At 52.5% G+C, this 12,500-nt stretch overlaps 2 non-coding genes and 1 pseudogene across 2 annotated transcripts; all 3 read right to left on the bottom strand.

Moving 5' to 3' along the window:
* Window positions 1-6,453, bottom strand: part of LOC126450811 (large subunit ribosomal RNA) — an 8,839-nt pseudogene extending 2,386 nt beyond the window's left edge.
* A 188-nt stretch (window positions 6,454-6,641) lies between these two features.
* Window positions 6,642-6,796, bottom strand: LOC126450803 (5.8S ribosomal RNA). The gene has a single exon (XR_007584449.1). It is a non-coding gene; the product is annotated as a 5.8S ribosomal RNA (ribosomal RNA).
* Window positions 6,797-7,149: 353 nt separating this feature from the next.
* LOC126450804 (small subunit ribosomal RNA) lies at window positions 7,150-9,058 on the bottom strand. Its single transcript, XR_007584450.1, has one exon. It is a non-coding gene; the product is annotated as a small subunit ribosomal RNA (ribosomal RNA).
* Window positions 9,059-12,500: the final 3,442 nt, after the last annotated feature.

Here is a 12,500-nt window from a genome sequence, read left to right as displayed (position 1 = left end):
GGCCTGCCACTCGTCCTGTAACAAAGAACTAATTGCCTCTAACATTTTACATTTATGGTTTCGTCCTGCAGGAACTCTAGGAACCTCAAGACCTGCCACTGATCCAGCAATTCCATGTCTAGCATGGTACAGCATGGCTGCTTTCACCACTTCCAGGTCTAGAGGCATGCATCCTGTGAGAGTCTGTAGTGCTTCTGTCGACACCGTTCGACAGGCCCTCGTCATCTGCAACAAAAATGGCCTTTGTATCGTCATTAGTATTTTCCTGGTGTACCTGTGTTTTGTACGGTCTCCCCATGCTGCGGCACCGTACTTGCAGACAGATAAACAAAGTGCCTGGTATATCAGTCGCAGGGTTCTCTTTTGCAGCCCCCACTCAGACCTACTTACTCTTGTGAGAGCGCCAGAAACGACAGATAGTTTCTTTTGGATGTTTTTTACATGGGGGGTGAATAGGAGCCTTTCATCAAGTGTGATGCCGAGGTATGTGTGTTCCTGGACAAACCTAATTCTTTCCCCATCAAGTTCAAGTCTGGGTGGTCTTTCTCTATCAAATTTACCTTTGATGGTTATGGCAACCGTTTTCTGCTTGGAGATCCCTAGTTTATTTTGTGTGGTCCATTCGCTTATGGCTTGTAGTGCTATCCTACCTCTCTCTTCCAGCTGCGACCTACTCTTCCCTTTTATGATGATGGCTAAGTCATCTGCGTAGGCCACTTTATCCCACTGGTCACCGTCTTTCTGTTGTACCACTTCGTCAAATACTAGGTTCCAGAGAAAGGGGCCACAGATAGAACCCTGTGGGCAGCCCTTTGTGATGGTTTTTGTAACTGACGCAGAGTTACTGTAGACAGTAGCCTTCCTGTTGTTAAAGTAGTTTTCTACTAGGTGGTACATGTTTTGGGGACATCGCATTGCTCTAAGCCGCCTCATTACACTTGGCCACCACAAATTATCGAAGGCGCCTGCTATGTCCACAAAAATGACAACAACATATTTTTCGTCACAGTTTGCACTGGAGACAACCTGTCTGATTGCCATTTCTGTGGATACACCCTTTCTGAAACCAAATTGGTTTGTTGCCTTCAGTCCTGAGTCTTCATACCTTTTATCCAGTCTGGTCACTATTAGCCTTTCTAATACTTTGCCGAGGATAGGGAGCAGGCAGATAGGTCGATATGATTTCACCTCATCCCTAGGCTTTGTGTTAGACTTAAGTAATATGCAGACGTTTCCGATTTTCCAGTTGTCTGGGAAAGTGGACTCTCTGAGGCAGCTGTTGTAGGTGTCAATGAGGAGTGCAGGATTGTGTTCCCATACCCGCTTTACCATCGCATCATCTATGCCATCTGGTCCTGTAGCTTTGTGTGGTTTGCATGCCTTCACTGCAGCCTCTATCTCTTGTACTGAGAAGTCTGGCTCATTTTCTTCGTTGTGGTACACTATATTTTGCTCCTTCACAGCTAGTTGCTGTGTTGTGTCCTGCTCTGTGTCGTCATCCGGTAGTAAGTTATTCAACAGTTCTTTCACTGTTTCCTGCCAGGTCATGGTAGGGCCTCGTCCAGCCACTTTTACATTGCTGAGGACAGTTTCGGTGCCATATTTAGGACGAAGGATTCTATTAGTCAGCTTCCAAGGGTCATTGCCATTGCAGTCTTTTACCCATTTTTTCCATGTATCTGTCTTTGCTCTCGTAATTTCCTTGTTATATTTATTTTTGGTGCTTCTGTAGGTTGCCTTTGCAGCCAGTATTTCTGTCTCACGATTTGCCCGCCGTGCATTCTGGAGCCGGTGTCGAGCTGCAATTGTGTCCTGCCGCATTTTTGTCAGTGTTTCATTCCACCAAGGTACAGCATTTTTCAGCAGTGTTTTTCTTCTCATTGCCTTCTTGCAGCTCTCTAGTATTGCTGTCTGTAGGAGGTCTACTTTATCATTTACATTTGTTCCTGCTGTGTCTCGCCAGTTCTCCACTCTGGTGGTCAGCTGGCGGTCAAAAACTTGCCATTTTGCAAAGGTGGTGTTGTATCTAAGTAGCTCTTCTGTGACCCTCTCCCTTTGTTGTTTTGAGATCTCAAACGTGATTGCCCTGTGGTCACTTGAGGTCCATTCCTCTTGAATCGTCCATCTAGAGACCATCCTTGACATGTTTGCTGAGCAAAGTGTTACGTCGATGTTATTTTCCCCAGCTGGCCCACTGAAAGTTGTTAGTGGTGAATCTCGATTTAATACAGTTAAGCCATGTTGGAAGATGAGATCCTCTAGTTTTCTTCCTGCTTCATCTGTGTCCCGGCTGTGCCATAGTGGTGACATGGCATTCGCATCCATTGCAATTATGATGGCCTTTCCATGTATTTCGCGGATGATGGTATCCAGTCGATGTAAATATTCGTCAATTGGGGTATGGAACTGGCAGTACAGGCTTATTATGTATATTTCTCCAAAGTCGCCAGTTACTGCAGCTACAGCGGTATGAGCATCACAAAGGGAGGTTATCTGCAGAATGGTCAAATTTGTGTTTCGTATTCCTATCGCTGCTTTCGGTACTCCATGGTTGCTGCTGTATACTAGGCGGAAACCTGCAGGATATCCTCTAATTTTATTGTCCGTTACATAGGGCTCTTGGATAAGAACAATATCAAGGTTTTCCTCTTCCATCTTAAGTGATGCTTGACTAGGCACTACTTTGGATCTTTGCCCATTTATTTGGAGAATCTTGATGGTGCTGGACTTTGTGTTCACCTCATCTAACTGTCGACCTGGGGACTGTGGCGTAGAAGTGTTACTGGCCATATTCAGTTCTTAGTTCTTCTTTCGCCATGAATCTGACATATTCCGGGCAGTTTTTGTCCATTATTGAGTGGTCATGTGGTTTCTTCCAGTGCTTACAGTTTGCACACTGTGGTGCCTTGTTCTTATTACTGCATTCCTTAATGCTATGTCCTGGTGCTGCGCAGTGCCCACAGATTGTTTCAGCACTTCTGCAAGTTTGTGTTGTGTGCCCAAAACCATGGCATTTGTAGCACCTGGTCGCCTTGCTAAATTTCTGTAGCCGGTGAGAGGTACAGTTTATGTATGCTCGTCCTTGTGCCATCAGGTGATGCCAAAACTTTGCTTCCATTTCCAGGACGATGTTTACGGTATCTGTGTTCCTTGGACCTGTTTTAAATAGTGCTCTTATTCCTGTCTCAGCACCCTCCCTTGTGCCGCCTATTGAAGAAAGATTCCTTGTGTAGAGCTCCGTTACCAGTTCTTCGTCGCTGATTTGTCTTGGAACATCAAACAGGATCACCCTTGGGTTTTTCTTCCTGGGGTCAGTTACTGTGATCCCTGAGTCGCCTATTTCCCTACAGTTCTTTATTTTCTCTGCTTCAGCGTCATTTGGAACCTCTAAGATGACACCACTATCCTTCAGTGTCCTACATTTGGTGATCTTGACGTCCTTCAGTGTTCCTTTTACAATGTCTTTTATGGTGTCTTGTAGCTCTTTCTCTGGCTGTAGATAGGGACAGCGGGAATCTCGTTAATCCATTCATGCGCGTCACTAATTAGATGACGAGGCATTTGGCTACCTTAAGAGAGTCATAGTTACTCCCGCCGTTTACCCGCGCTTGCTTGAATTTCTTCACGTTGACATTCAGAGCACTGGGCAGAAATCACATTGCGTCAACACCCGCTAGGGCCATCGCAATGCTTTGTTTTAATTAGACAGTCGGATTCCCCCAGTCCGTGCCAGTTCTGAGTTGATCGTTGAATGGCGGCCGAAGAGAATCCGCGCACCCGCGCGCCCCCGGAGGAGCACGCTAAGGCGGACGCGGCCTCGCAGCAAGGAAGATCCGTGGGAGGCCAAGGCACGGGACCGAGCTCGGATCCTGCACGCAGGTTGAAGCACCGGGGCGCGAACGCCGCGCAGGCGCGCGCATCCTGCACCGCCGGCCAGCACGAGGCCGACCAACGGCGAGAGCAGACCACGCCCGCGCTAAACGCCCGCACTTACCGGCACCCCTACGGCACTCACCTCGCCCAGGCCCGGCACGTTAGCGCTGACCCACTTCCCGACCAAGCCCGACACGCCCCGATCCTCAGAGCCAATCCTTATCCCGAAGTTACGGATCCAATTTGCCGACTTCCCTTACCTACATTATTCTATCGACTAGAGGCTCTTCACCTTGGAGACCTGCTGCGGATATGGGTACGAACCGGCGCGACACCTCCACGTGGCCCTCTCCCGGATTTTCAAGGTCCGAGGGGAAGATCGGGACACCGCCGCAACTGCGGTGCTCTTCGCGTTCCAAACCCTATCTCCCTGCTAGAGGATTCCAGGGAACTCGAACGCTCATGCAGAAAAGAAAACTCTTCCCCGATCTCCCGACGGCGTCTCCGGGTCCTTTTGGGTTACCCCGACGAGCATCTCTAAAAGAGGGGCCCGACTTGTATCGGTTCCGCTGCCGGGTTCCGGAATAGGAACCGGATTCCCTTTCGCCCAACGGGGGCCAGCACAAAGCGCATCATGCTATGACGGCCCCCATCAACATCGGATTTCTCCTAGGGCTTAGGATCGACTGACTCGTGTGCAACGGCTGTTCACACGAAACCCTTCTCCGCGTCAGCCCTCCAGGGCCTCGCTGGAGTATTTGCTACTACCACCAAGATCTGCACCGACGGCGGCTCCAGGCAGGCTCACGCCCAGACCCTTCTGCGCCCACCGCCGCGACCCTCCTACTCGTCAGGGCTTCGCGGCCGGCCGCAAGGACCGGCCATGACTGCCAGACTGACGGCCGAGTATAGGCACGACGCTTCAGCGCCATCCATTTTCAGGGCTAGTTGCTTCGGCAGGTGAGTTGTTACACACTCCTTAGCGGATTCCGACTTCCATGGCCACCGTCCTGCTGTCTTAAGCAACCAACGCCTTTCATGGTTTCCCATGAGCGTCGATTCGGGCGCCTTAACTCGGCGTTTGGTTCATCCCACAGCGCCAGTTCTGCTTACCAAAAGTGGCCCACTTGGCACTCCGATCCGAGTCGTTTGCTCGCGGCTTCAGCATATCAAGCAAGCCGGAGATCTCACCCATTTAAAGTTTGAGAATAGGTTGAGGTCGTTTCGGCCCCAAGGCCTCTAATCATTCGCTTTACCGGATGAGACTCGTACGAGCACCAGCTATCCTGAGGGAAACTTCGGAGGGAACCAGCTACTAGATGGTTCGATTAGTCTTTCGCCCCTATACCCAGCTCCGACGATCGATTTGCACGTCAGAATCGCTACGGACCTCCATCAGGGTTTCCCCTGACTTCGTCCTGGCCAGGCATAGTTCACCATCTTTCGGGTCCCAACGTGTACGCTCTAGGTGCGCCTCACCTCGCAATGAGGACGAGACGCCCCGGGAGTGCGGAGGCCGCCGCCCCGTGAAGGGCGGGGAAGCCCCATCCTCCCTCGGCCCGCGCAAGGCGAGACCTTCACTTTCATTACGCCTTTAGGTTTCGTACAGCCCAATGACTCGCGCACATGTTAGACTCCTTGGTCCGTGTTTCAAGACGGGTCGTGAAATTGTCCAAAGCTGAAGCGCCGCTGACGGGAGCGATTATTCCGCCCGAGAGCATCCCGAGCCAACAGCGGCGCGGGTCCGGGGCCGGGCCAGGTAGGTCCGTCATCCGGGAAGAACCGCGCGCGCTTGCCGGGAGCCCGAGCGCCCAAAGGGGCGAATCGACTCCTCCAGATATACCGCCGGGCAGCCAGCCAGGACACCGGGGCTCTGCCCAACAGACGCGAACCGAGGCCCGCGGAAGGACAGGCTGCGCACCCGGGCCGTAGGCCGGCACCCAGCGGGTCGCGACGTCCTACTAGGGGAGAAGTGCGGCCCACCGCACACCGGAACGGCCCCGCCCCGCGGCGAGTGGAAAGGCAACCGGACACGACCCCGCCGCGAATTGCTCCGCGCGGGCGGCCGGCCCCATCTGCCGAGGGCGGAGGCCAGTGGCCGGATGGGCGTGAATCTCACCCGTTCGACCTTTCGGACTTCTCACGTTTACCCCAGAACGGTTTCACGTACTTTTGAACTCTCTCTTCAAAGTTCTTTTCAACTTTCCCTCACGGTACTTGTTCGCTATCGGTCTCGTGGTCATATTTAGTCTCAGATGGAGTTTACCACCCACTTGGAGCTGCACTCTCAAGCAACCCGACTCGAAGGAGAGGTCCCGCCGACGCTCGCACCGGCCGCTACGGGCCTGGCACCCTCTACGGGCCGTGGCCTCATTCAAGTTGGACTTGGGCTCGGCGCGAGGCGTCGGGGTAGTGGACCCTCCCAAACACCACATGCCACGACAGGCGGCAGCCTGCGGGGTTCGGTGCTGGACTCTTCCCTGTTCGCTCGCCGCTACTGGGGGAATCCTTGTTAGTTTCTTTTCCTCCGCTTAGTAATATGCTTAAATTCAGCGGGTAGTCTCGCCTGCTCTGAGGTCGTTGTACGAGGTGTCGCACGCCACACCGCCAGCCGGCTGTGCACGCTACCGAGTAAGTACCGGTATGCGAACCGCCAGGCGACGGGCGCGCATCGCACGTTTAAGGAGACGCGGCCGGCCCCACAGGCGGCCACGACACTCCCAGGTCTGCGAAGCGGGGCAAACGCCGCGCGCTTCAGTATACGTAGCCGACCCTCAGCCAGACGTGGCCCGGGAACGGAATCCATGGACCGCAATGTGCGTTCGAAACGTCGATGTTCATGTGTCCTGCAGTTCACATGTCGACGCGCAATTTGCTGCGTTCTTCATCGACCCACGAGCCGAGTGATCCACCGTCCTGGGTGATCTTTTCATAGTTTCCACCATCTCTTTCGAGACAGTTGCATAGGCGGGACTGAGGCGTGTGGCGGCCCTGTTCCAGCGTTCAGTGTCCAACGGCCTCACGGCCGATGGGCGTCGTACGGCTCCACACCGGAGCGGACAGGCAGTCGGGCGAAAGTCATTCAAAACCGGCGCCAGGCGCCAGGTGCCGCAGGCCAGCCGCTCCAGCGCTTCAGCGCTCGTACCACACAACATTGCCGTTAGTTTTGAGACGAACGCGTGGTTCCGCACGCGGCGCACGGCTACTGCGAGCCGTACAGGTAGCTGCGTGTTGCGCGACACGACACGCACATCGAAAGACATGCAGTCTAGTCGGTAATGATCCTTCCGCAGGTTCACCTACGGAAACCTTGTTACGACTTTTACTTCCTCTAAATGATCAAGTTTGGTCATCTTTCCGGTAGCATCGGCAACGACAGAGTCAATGCCGCGTACCAGTCCGAAGACCTCACTAAATCATTCAATCGGTAGTAGCGACGGGCGGTGTGTACAAAGGGCAGGGACGTAATCAACGCGAGCTTATGACTCGCGCTTACTGGGAATTCCTCGTTCATGGGGAACAATTGCAAGCCCCAATCCCTAGCACGAAGGAGGTTCAGCGGGTTACCCCGACCTTTCGGCCTAGGAAGACACGCTGATTCCTTCAGTGTAGCGCGCGTGCGGCCCAGAACATCTAAGGGCATCACAGACCTGTTATTGCTCAATCTCGTGCGGCTAGAAGCCGCCTGTCCCTCTAAGAAGAAAAGTAATCGCTGACAGCACGAAGGATGTCACGCGACTAGTTAGCAGGCTAGAGTCTCGTTCGTTATCGGAATTAACCAGACAAATCGCTCCACCAACTAAGAACGGCCATGCACCACCACCCACCGAATCAAGAAAGAGCTATCAATCTGTCAATCCTTCCGGTGTCCGGGCCTGGTGAGGTTTCCCGTGTTGAGTCAAATTAAGCCGCAGGCTCCACTCCTGGTGGTGCCCTTCCGTCAATTCCTTTAAGTTTCAGCTTTGCAACCATACTTCCCCCGGAACCCAAAAGCTTTGGTTTCCCGGAGGCTGCCCGCCGAGTCATCGGAGGAACTGCGGCGGATCGCTGGCTGGCATCGTTTATGGTTAGAACTAGGGCGGTATCTGATCGCCTTCGAACCTCTAACTTTCGTTCTTGATTAATGAAAACATACTTGGCAAATGCTTTCGCTTCTGTTCGTCTTGCGACGATCCAAGAATTTCACCTCTAACGTCGCAATACGAATGCCCCCGCCTGTCCCTATTAATCATTACCTCGGGTTCCGAAAACCAACAAAATAGAACCGAGGTCCTATTCCATTATTCCATGCACACAGTATTCAGGCGGGCTTGCCTGCTTTAAGCACTCTAATTTGTTCAAAGTAAACGTGCCGGCCCACCGAGACACTCAATAAAGAGCACCCTGGTAGGATTTCAACGGGGTCCGCCTCGGGACGCACGAGCACGCACGAGGCGGTCGCACGCCTTCGGCTCGCCCCACTGGCAGGACGTCCCACGATACATGCCAGTTAAACACCGACGGGCGGTGAACCAACAGCGTGGGACACAAATCCAACTACGAGCTTTTTAACCGCAACAACTTTAATATACGCTATTGGAGCTGGAATTACCGCGGCTGCTGGCACCAGACTTGCCCTCCAATAGATACTCGTTAAAGGATTTAAAGTGTACTCATTCCGATTACGGGGCCTCGGATGAGTCCCGTATCGTTATTTTTCGTCACTACCTCCCCGTGCCGGGAGTGGGTAATTTGCGCGCCTGCTGCCTTCCTTGGATGTGGTAGCCGTTTCTCAGGCTCCCTCTCCGGAATCGAACCCTGATTCCCCGTTACCCGTTACAACCATGGTAGGCGCAGAACCTACCATCGACAGTTGATAAGGCAGACATTTGAAAGATGCGTCGCCGGTACGAGGACCGTGCGATCAGCCCAAAGTTATTCAGAGTCACCAAGGCAAACGGACCGGACGAGCCGACCGATTGGTTTTGATCTAATAAAAGCGTCCCTTCCATCTCTGGTCGGGACTCTGTTTGCATGTATTAGCTCTAGAATTACCACAGTTATCCAAGTAACGTGGGTACGATCTAAGGAACCATAACTGATTTAATGAGCCATTCGCGGTTTCACCTTAATGCGGCTTGTACTGAGACATGCATGGCTTAATCTTTGAGACAAGCATATGACTACTGGCAGGATCAACCAGGGAGCTGCGTCAACTAGAGCTGAGCAGCCGGCCGCCCGGGAGTGTGTCCCGGGGGCCCGCGCGAACACGCAAGCGTCCGCTCAATTATTCTGCAAACAGGAGGAGGCTGAGCTCCCCTGCACAACACACCTCGAAACCCTCTCAGGTCCCGGCGGCGCGCAGCGCCGTCCTAAGTACTTGGTCGGGTTCGAGAGAGGCGCAATCGCCCGGAGTTAGGCGAGTAGACGCTTTAGGTGCGACCACCCGTGCTCCCAACTGAGCTTGCCGCTGCCGACAGAGGCCCGGGAGCGTGCTGTCGTGGCATTGCCGGCGGGAGACAACACGCGCCACCTACGGTGACCGGCAGCTCCAACGCCAGCGCCACAGAAGGACAAAAGCCCCACTTGGGTGCCGAAGCGAACTCTCCCAGCACAGCGCACGCGCCAACACGTCCGCACAGCTGCGATACAAACCACCTGCGAGAACCGCTGGGGCGACCGAGCAGCAGACGGCGTCGCGGCGCCGAGCGCCGGGCGGCGGCGCATCCTCAGCGCACACAGTCCTCAATCGGACCAGCACACTGCAGATGGCCACCGCGCTTCGCACCGGGCCCGCGAGGACCTACTTTGGCCGCAAGGCGCCGCGAGCAGGGGGCGCCGGCGCGCAGCTGCGCCGCCTGCCGCGTCCGTCGGCCGGCGCGCCTGCCACTGGCCGCCCCCACCAGCCGGCTGTAGCGCGTGCGCCCACGCACCGCGCTGCCAGCACGCCGGGCGGCCCCCCCTCACCGGCCGGGGACGGTCCCACCCAGCCACCGCCGCGTATCGCCTCACACCCAGATCCCCTTTCGCGTTCGTGGGCATGGTGGGTCCCCTTTCACGTTCGTGGGCATGGTGGGTATCCCTGAAACAACCGGTTAATAGCTCGACCGATCGTCGCCAACACTGATTCACCTCTAGCGAGAACAACCGCACCACAACGGGTTACCTGTTGTTCATTTGCGTAACGTCACCAGCAAACGTAGACGTCCATCGCCATTTGCAACGAGTATTGCATGCCTGTGTCAGGTGTCACAACACACTACGTCTGCCCACATAGACGCAACAACATGTGCACGCCTCGAGAACACGTGGAAGGTAGCCCCCGTACGTATGCGGTGTCCATTGCGCGAACGACTGTCAGCCGGCCTCTGCAGGATGTCGCAGATGTGGAACGCGGTGCAACATGCTATCACGGTGTGTGAGAAGAGACGACTACGTCCGAATACACGCTCCACTACATCAACAGACTGCTCATGCTGATCGCCATCCAGGGCGTCCGTTCCTCCCACACGTCTGAATGGCGTACCACACTGCAATCCAGCTCTTATAGGGAGACGACACGTAGCTGCGTGCACAATATTTGGACTGTATGGTCTGCCGTTGCTAGGCGCAGTCGTCGTACGGTCACACATGTGCCACGATGTATCATTCAGTACATACGGACCAATGTGCAGTACAGTTTGTGGGTTTTGCGTACATCGGCGGACAGGTGACAGGCCGTACCACAACGTAGGCTGAGTACGTCGGCATGCGAAGGGCATTGAACATGCAAACTTCTCAACGACCAGCTTGCGAAGGCAGGGGGGAAGGGGGGGGGGCATGTACGTCCTGCTGCTATCCACATTACAGTGTATAGCAGGAGCATGTGGAAAGTCAGCAACACCTGCAAGGTGTTTAACATGACGCGATACACAGGGGACCGGGCAGTGCGAATAGCGAACTATATTGCGAGGGTTGCGGTTAGGCAACACTACACTAATTTAACGAGTTGCATAACAATTACAGAGCAGGTTCAGCGACAACGTGCGTCAGGTTAAGGCGCAATATAGGTTAGGTTGAGGCACAATATAGGTTAGGTTAAGGCACAACATGGGTTACGTTAAGGCACAAATTGGGTTACGTTAAGGCACAACATGGGTTACGTTAAGGCACAACATGGGTTACGTTAAGGCACAAATTAGGTTACGTTAAGGCACAAATTAGGTTACGTTAAGGCACAAATTAGGTTACGTTAAGGCACAAATTAGGTTACGTTAAGGCACAAATTAGGTTACGTTAAGGCACAAATTAGGTTACGTTAAGGCACAAATTAGGTTACGTTAAGGCACAAATTAGGTTACGTTAAGGCACAAATTAGGTTACGTTAAGGCACAAATTAGGTTACGTTAAGGCACAAATTAGGTTACGTTAAGGCACAAATTAGGTTACGTTAAGGCACAAATTAGGTTACGTTAAGGCACAAATTAGGTTACGTTAAGGCACAAATTAGGTTACGTTAAGGCACAAATTAGGTTACGTTAAGGCACAAATTAGGTTACGTTAAGGTACAATATGGGTTAGGTTAAGGTACAATATGGGTTAGGTTAAGGTACAATATGGGTTAGGTTAAGGTACAATATGGGTTAGGTTAAGGCACAACGTAGGTTAGGTTAAGGCACAACGTAGGTTAGGTTAAGGCACAACATAGGTTAGGTTAAGGCACAACATAGGTTAGGTTAAGGCACAACATAGGTTAGGTTAAGGCACAACATAGGTTAGGTTAAGGCACAACATAGGTTAGGTTAAGGCACAACATAGGTTAGGTTAAGGCACAACATAGGTTAGGTTAAGGCACAACATAGGTTAGGTTAAGGCACAACATAGGTTAGGTTAAGGCACAACATAGGTTAGGTTAAGGCACAACGTAGGTTAGGTTAAGGCACAACGTAGGTTAGGTTAAGGCACAACGTAGGTTAGGTTAAGGCACAACGTAGGTTAGGTTAAGGCACAACGTAGGTTAGGTTAAGGCACAACGTAGGTTAGGTTAAGGCACAACGTAGGTTAGGTTAAGGCACAACGTAGGTTAGGTTAAGGCACAACGTAGGTTAGGTTAAGGCACAACGTAGGTTAGGTTAAGGCACAACGTAGGTTAGGTTAAGGCACAACATAGGTTAGGTTAAGGCACAACATAGGTTAGGTTAAGGCACAACATAGGTTAGGTTAAGGCACAACATAGGTTAGGTTAAGGCACAACATAGGTTAGGTTAAGGCACAACATAGGTTAGGTTAAGGCACAACATAGGTTAGGTTAAGGCACAACATAGGTTAGGTTAAGGCACAACATAGGTTAGGTTAAGGCACAACATAGGTTAGGTTAAGGCACAACATAGGTTAGGTTAAGGCACAACATAGGTTAGGTTAAGGCACAACGTAGGTTAGGTTAAGGCACAACGTAGGTTAGGTTAAGGCACAACGTAGGTTAGGTTAAGGCACAACGTAGGTTAGGTTAAGGCACAACGTAGGTTAGGTTAAGGCACAACGTAGGTTAGGTTAAGGCACAACGTAGGTTAGGTTAAGGTACAACGTAGGTTAGGTTAAGGTACAACGTAGGTTAGGTTAAGGTACAACGTAGGTTAGGTTAAGGTACAACGTAGGTTAGGTTAAGGTAC

The sequence above is a fragment of the Schistocerca serialis genome, unplaced genomic scaffold (assembly GCF_023864345.2).
Source record: "Schistocerca serialis cubense isolate TAMUIC-IGC-003099 unplaced genomic scaffold, iqSchSeri2.2 HiC_scaffold_753, whole genome shotgun sequence".
In the NCBI taxonomy this organism is placed as follows: Eukaryota; Metazoa; Arthropoda; class Insecta; order Orthoptera; family Acrididae; genus Schistocerca; species Schistocerca serialis.
This window is presented reverse-complemented; position numbering and strand designations above follow the sequence as displayed.